Source organism: Salmo salar, chromosome 21 (assembly GCF_965601325.2).
Source record: "Salmo salar chromosome 21, fSalSal1, whole genome shotgun sequence".
Lineage (NCBI taxonomy): Eukaryota > Metazoa > Chordata > Actinopteri > Salmoniformes > Salmonidae > Salmo > Salmo salar.
The window spans coordinates 51,207,426-51,215,000 of record NC_138311.1 but is presented as its reverse complement, the minus strand read 5'-3'; positions in this window follow the sequence as shown (position 1 = coordinate 51,215,000).

The window sequence follows — 7,575 nt, the reverse complement described above, 5'->3', positions numbered from 1 at the left end:
AGCGTTGGTGACTGTAACTGACTAGGTATCCCCCCTTATCCTAGCAGAGCTGGTTAGGCTGTTTTCATGTTATCTAGAGCGTTGGTGACTGTAACTGACTAGGTATCCCCCCTTATCCTAGCAGAGCTGGTTAGGCTGTTTTCATGTTATCTAGAGCGTTGGTGACTGTAACTGACTAGGTATCTCCCCTTATCCTAGCAGAGCTGGTTAGGCTGTTTTCATGTTATCTAGAGCGTTGGTGACTGTAACTGACTAGGTATCTCCCCTTATCCTAGCAGAGCTGGTTAGGCTGTTTTCATGTTATCTAGAGCGTTGGTGACTGTAACTGACTAGGTATCTCCCCTTATCCTAGCAGAGCTGGTTAGGCTGTTTTCATGTTATCTAGAGCGTTGGTGACTGTAACTGACTAGGTGTCTCCCCTTATCCTAGCAGAGCTGGTTAGGCTGTTTTCATGTTATCTAGAGCGTTGGTGACTGTAACTGACTAGGTATCCCCCCCTTATCCTAGCAGAGCTGGTTAGGCTGTTTTCATGTTATCTAGAGTGTTGGTGACTGTAACTGACTAGGTATCCCCCCTTATCCTAGCAGAGCTGGTTAGGCTGTTTTCATGTTATCTAGAGCGTTGGTGACTGTAACTGACTAGGTATCCCCCCTTATCCTAGCAGAGCTGGTTAGGCTGTTTTCATGTTATCTAGAGCGTTGGTGACTGTAACTGACTAGGTATCTCCCCTTATCCTAGCAGAGCTGGTTAGGCTGTTTTCATGTTATCTAGAGCGTTGGTGACTAACTGACTAGGTATCTCCCCTTATCCTAGCAGAGCTGGTTAGGCTGTTTTCATGTTATCTAGAGCGTTGGTGACTGTAACTGACTAGGTATCTCCCCTTATCCTAGCAGAGCTGGTTAGGCTGTTTTCATGTTATCTAGAGCGTTGGTGACTGTAACTGACTAGGTATCCCCCCTTATCCTAGCAGAGCTGGTTAGGCTGTTTTCATGTTATCTAGAGCGTTGGTGACTGTAACTGACTAGGTATCCCCCCTTATCCTAGCAGAGCTGGTTAGGCTGTTTTCATGTTATCTAGAGCGTTGGTGACTGTAACTGACTAGGTATCCCCCCTTATCCTAGCAGAGCTGGTTAGGCTGTTTTCATGTTATCTAGAGCGTTGGTGACTGTAACTGACTAGGTATCCCCCCTTATCCTAGCAGAGCTGGTTAGGCTGTTTTCATGTTATCTAGAGCGTTGGTGACTGTAACTGACTAGGTATCCCCCCTTATCCTAGCAGAGCTGGTTAGGCTGTTTTCATGTTATCTAGAGCGTTGGTGACTGTAACTGACTAGGTATCCCCCCTTATCCTAGCAGAGCTGGTTAGGCTGTTTTCATGTTATCTAGAGCGTTGGTGACTGTAACTGACTAGGTATCCCCCTTATCCTAGCAGAGCTGGTTAGGCTGTTTTCATGTTATCTAGAGCGTTGGTGACTGTAACTGACTAGGTATCTCCCCTTATCCTAGCAGAGCTGGTTAGGCTGTTTTCATGTTATCTAGAGCGTTGGTGACTGTAACTGACTAGGTATCCCCCCTTATCCTAGCAGAGCTGGTTAGGCTGTTTTCATGTTATCTAGAGCGTTGGTGACTGTAACTGACTAGGTATCCCCCCTTATCCTAGCAGAGCTGGTTAGGCTGTTTTCATGTTATCTAGAGCGTTGGTGACTAACTGACTAGGTATCTCCCCTTATCCTAGCAGAGCTGGTTAGGCTGTTTTCATGTTATCTAGAGCGTTGGTGACTAACTGACTAGGTATCTCCCCTTATCCTAGCAGAGCTGGTTAGGCTGTTTTCATGTTATCTAGAGCGTTGGTGACTGTAACTGACTAGGTATCCCCCTCATCCTAGCAGAGCTGGTTAGGCTGTTTTCATGTTATCTAGAGCGTTGGTGACTGTAACTGACTAGGTATCTCCCCTTATCCTAGCAGAGCTGGTTAGGCTGTTTTCATGTTATCTAGAGCGTTGGTGACTAACTGACTAGGTATCCCCCCTTATCCTAGCAGAGCTGGTTAGGCTGTTTTCATGTTATCTAGAGCGTTGGTGACTGTAACTGACTAGGTATCTCCCCTTATCCTAGCAGAGCTGGTTAGGCTGTTTTCATGTTATCTAGAGCGTTGGTGACTGTAACTGACTAGGTATCCCCCCTTATCCTAGCAGAGCTGGTTAGGCTGTTTTCATGTTATCTAGAGCGTTGGTGACTAACTGACTAGGTATCTCCCCTTATCCTAGCAGAGCTGGTTAGGCTGTTTTCATGTTATCTAGAGCGTTGGTGACTGTAACTGACTAGGTATCTCCCCTTATCCTAGCAGAGCTGGTTAGGCTGTTTTCATGTTATCTAGAGCGTTGGTGACTGTAACTGACTAGGTATCTCCCCTTATCCTAGCAGAGCTGGTTAGGCTGTTTTCATGTTATCTAGAGCGTTGGTGACTGTAACTGACTAGGTATCCCCCCTTATCCTAGCAGAGCTGGTTAGGCTGTTTTCAAGTTATCTAGAGTGTTGGTGACTGTACCTGTGCTGCTGATAACAACGTGACTACATATTTTCCGCCGACAAATACTGACAGTGGTCATATTCAACGGGTGTTGAGCGTTTGTAAATTCTTCAGTTATTCTGCACTCTGGCACACTCAGACCAGAGTCCTATGAAATTGGAGTAGATGACCAGAGTGAATTTACGAACGCACCCACAGTCTATTATGTCCTACAATTCTAATGATTTTCACACAGGGGGTGGAACATACATGGAAACCAAAAGGGTTCGAATGTATCTGTCACGTCTCAGCATCACTCTATTAGGCCATGGCTCAAGCCCAAATCATAGCAAATATCCGGGCAACACTGGTTAACAGACAGCCTAAATGATTTCATTAGAGTCTTTAATTTAGATTTCATTCAGCCAGGGTAGGGGACAGGGACAGGGGACAGAGGACAGGGGAGGAGTAGGAGGTGTATGGTGACAGGGGAGGAGGAGGAGGTGTATGGTGACAGGGGAGGAGGAGGAGGTGTATGGTGACAGGGGAGGAGGAGGAGGTGTATGGTGACAGGGGAGGAGGAGGAGGTGTATGGTGACAGGGGAGGATGAGGAGGTGTATGGTGACAGGGGAGGATGAGGAGGTGTATGGTGACGGGAGGAGGAGGAGGTGTAGTATGGTGACAGGGGAGGAGGAGGAGGTGTATGGTGACAGGGGAGGAGGAGGAGGTGTATGGTGACAGGGGAGGAGGTGTATGGTGACAGGGGAGGAGGAGGAGGTGTATGGTGACAGGGGAGGAGGAGGAGGTGTATGGTGACAGGGGAGGAGGAGGAGGTGTATGGTGACAGAGGAGGAGGAGGAGGTGTATGGTGACAGGGGAGGAGGAGGTGTATGGTGACAGGGGAGGAGGAGGAGGTGTATGGTGACAGGGGAGGAGGTGTATGGTGACAGGGAAGGAGGAGGTGGTGTATGGTGACAGGGGAGGAGATGGAGGTGTATGGTGACAGGGGAGGAGGAGGTGGTGTATTGTGACAGGGGAGAAGGAGGAGGTCTATGGTGACAGGGGAGGAGGAGGAGGTGTATGGTGACAGGGGAGGATGTGTATGGGGACAGGGGAGGAGAAGGTGGTGTATGGTGACAGGGGAGGAGAAGGTGGTGTATGGGGACAGCACAGACATGCTGAAGGGTTAGGGCTGCCTGCCTCTGCCTGGCCATGGAAGGGTTTGAAGTGGGTAAGTACAGAGCGCAAGTGCAGGTCTCTATCTGAGACTGGCTAGTGAGCTGGCTAGTGAGCTAAATGATTAACCGTGCCAAATAACAGCTCATTAGGAATCAGCATGTCCCATCCGGAAGAGCAATGAGAGGCGCCAGCCCCCGCCTACCAGAATAGTATGCCTCATTAGAAACCTTTTTGTCTTGGGTGCAAATGCCAACTCAGATCATCTGGTTACAGTTTGAGCCAATTCAGAATATGAAGACCCACCAGCCATACTCTCTAACCCTTGTGTGTATCCACAAACAGCTAACTACCGTACAACCCAGTGTTAATTCACTTTGGCTAATAAGTAGCAATTAATGAGGTGGTAAGTAGTGAAAATGTCTTTAAATGTAATCTATTACTAGATGACAGTGTAGTTGGAAGCGCGTCTGTGGATGGAAATTCTACACTGAATGAGCAAAAGTTGCCATCTGTCATTGCTATTTGGGATTACTGCAGCGTGACAGTCACTAAATACTGCAAACTGGGAGCCTTCTGTTCATAAACAACATCCATCTATTTGTCTTATGGTCCAAGATAATGAAAGCCTGTTTTTTCTACATTTTAATAAAAACATGACAGGTCAAGTCCCAGTTAGAAAGATCAATTATGGTAAAAAAAGAACTAGTATTTTTGCTCAGAGACAATAATGCTCAGGTAATTATAAAATACACGACAAATCTGTCTCCACTTCTAAACAACCTTGACAGACAGCCGTAAGGATGGCACCTCTGCAAGCCTTGTAAACACCCCAGCTGTCAACCGAATCACTGAAAAAATGGCCCACTTCTGCTTTAATGCAGGAAAATGATAACGCTACCTAAATAATGAACATCGGCTTGAACTACAAAACTGCTTGAAATATTCAGTATTTTGTAAAACGTAATAAAAGGTCTATATTGGCCTCATGTTATTTAGCCGTGACCAATGGAATGAGAGCATCCTCATTAACAATAGCCTAGATGGATTTTAATGGATTTATTTCTATTCATTTCAAGTGATTGACAGATGAGAAACCATCTATGGCCTCTATAAGTGGTCTTAATAACACGGTCCACATAGCCCTCTGTTTTCTGCCTCAGTGGCTTCATTGTTTTTGGGATCCTATAAAAGGGATGTGAGATGATCCAGAGAAGATGGAGGCATGCCTCTTTACACATGGAAATAGAACAGAAGTCTATATCTGTCAGAACGGTTATACGTGTGGACTCTCAGAATCAGTGGACAATTGAAGGCTAGAATGTGTGACAGATGAAAGGGGAGAAACAGACAGACCTACAGTGAAAAAATTCAGCACAAGCAATTGTCATTCTCTAACATCCCTGTTCAAAACTGAATATTTTGAGTTGTTTGATGGTAATTTCATAGTTGAGTGTTGTTACTAGTGTAATAACAGTGTTACTACAGATATATAACCGGTATAAAGTTACCTGTCAAACAGTCAAATTGAAGTTACCTTCTCATCATCTTAAGTGAAGAGAAACCCCCTCTCCCCTAGACTCTTGTTGATGGCCTGGGCCACTCCAATGATATCCCTGTCACTGTTAAGAATGGGCATATACACAGGAGGGACTTGGTTTTGTATCCTGACAGCTCGTCAATCTCATCACTGAAACCGACGGTCCTGCAAACCATGGGAGACGGAAGGACATAAGCGCACATAAAAATGTTTAGTAAATGAATGTTTTTAGGCAGATAAAAAAGTATACTCGTCGTAACTTCCTGTTAGATCCTGTGGTAAGGCCGTAACTCACCGTGGAGTGTAGACATTTTGTTGCATGCCACAATGCTGTGGGCAAAACTTGTTGACAAGACATCTTCAACCTTTGCTCACTGAGGGATGGATATGTCAACCTAACCCTCCTGCTTCACCATACCTTTAATATGGTTTTGTGTTTCATTTGAGAATCTTCAAGTGGGAATAACTATATGATATTTTTGCTTGGCACACAACACATTATTCAAACACTAACTATACTTGGATGAGTTGTGCATCCAATGTCTGCAAACTGAATTGTAAATCAAGACTACTTTGCTTGGTCAATAAAATCAGTGTGAGGTCCTGGGGGCGCTGGGGAGTCAGCTTGGCAGTAGTCCACGTTATCCCTGGTGGTTGAGCCCACGTTATCCCTGGTGGGTGAGTCCACGTTTCCCTGGTGGGTGAGCCCACCTTTTCCCTGGTGGTTGAGCCCACCTTTTCCCTGGTGGTTGAGCCCACATTATCCCTGGTGGTTGAGCCCACATTATCCCTGGTGGTTGAGCCCACATTATCCCTGGTGGGTGAGCCCACGTTATCCCTGGTGGGTGAGCCCACGTTACCCCTGGTGGGTGAGTCCACGTTTCCCTGGTGGGTGAGTCCACGTTACCCCTGGTGGGTGAGTCCACGTAGTCCCTGGTGGGTTAGTCCACGTAAACATTTAAACATTTTAGTCATTTAGCAGACGCTCTTATCCAGAGCGACTTACAGTAGTGAATGCATACATTTCAAACATTTTTTCTCGGTACTGGTCCCCCGTGGGAATCGAACCCACAACCCTGGCGTTGCAAACACCATGCTCTACCAACTGAGCCACACGTAGTCCCTGGTGGGTGAGTCCACGTATTCCCTGGTGGGTGAGTCCACATTAGCCCTGGTGGGTGAGTCCACATTATCCCTGGTGGGTGACTCCACGTATTCCCTGGTGGGTGAGTCCACGTTGTCCCTGGTGGGTGAGTCCACGTTGTCCCTGGTGGGTGAGTCCACGTTGTCCCTGGTGGGTGAGTCCACATTATCCCTGGTGGGTGAGTCCACGTTATCCCTGGTGGGTGAGTCCACGTTATCCCTGGTGGGTGAGTCCACGTTATCCCTGGTGGGTGAGTCCACGTTGTCCCTGGTGGGTGAGTCCACGTTGTCCCTGGTGGGTGAGTCCACGTATTCCCTGGTGGTTGAGCCCACCTTTTCCCTGGTGGTTGAGCCCACCTTTTCCCTGGTGGGTGAGCCCACCTTTTCCCTGGTGGGTGAGCCCACCTTTTCCCTGGTGGGTGAGCCCACCTTTTCCCTGGTGGGTGAGCCCACATTATCCCTGGTGGGTGAGCCCACGTTATCCCTGGTGGGTGAGTCCACGTTTCCCTGGTGGGTGAGTCCACGTTAACCCTGGTGGGTGAGTCCACGTTATCCCTGGTGGGTGATGCAGCAGCACAGCACCACTGAGGTATAAACACGCACTTCTTTTTACATTTCTTTACAGTAGGTTTTCTTTACTTTATGTGGTGATACCAATTTTCTGTTGATTAATCAAGTCATCAGTCAGTGATGGAGGTAAGAATGCAAATATCAAAAAGCCTAAGCTGTGTTGATGTGTCACATGATCTCCTCTGTTGCATAGACAAACACACTCAAAGGTGGGCGTGCTCTTGCTCTCTCTCACACACACAACCACAGAAACACACACACACACACCTGATAGGCATCTGGGATATTGACTGTCTCTCAATGCTCAGCAACATATCCAATGATTCCCTTTCCCCAAGGAACTTGAACTTCATCTGAGTTACTCATGGAGGCTAAAACTGTGATACCTGCATGCCTCGCTCAAAACAACTGTTGACTAGGAACTGCAAAATCTGACTTTAGTGAGTTCAAGACAACTGGGAACTTGGGAAAAACAAGCTACGACTGGGAAAATACATTTTGAACTTTCATCCAACTCTGAATTTTCATTCCGGAACTCGGGCCTCTTTCTAGAGCTACAACCTGAAGATCACTGACGTCATGATTCTACCTTTTTTTTCTCTCTTGAGTTCCCAGTTGTCTTGAAAGCACAATAAAT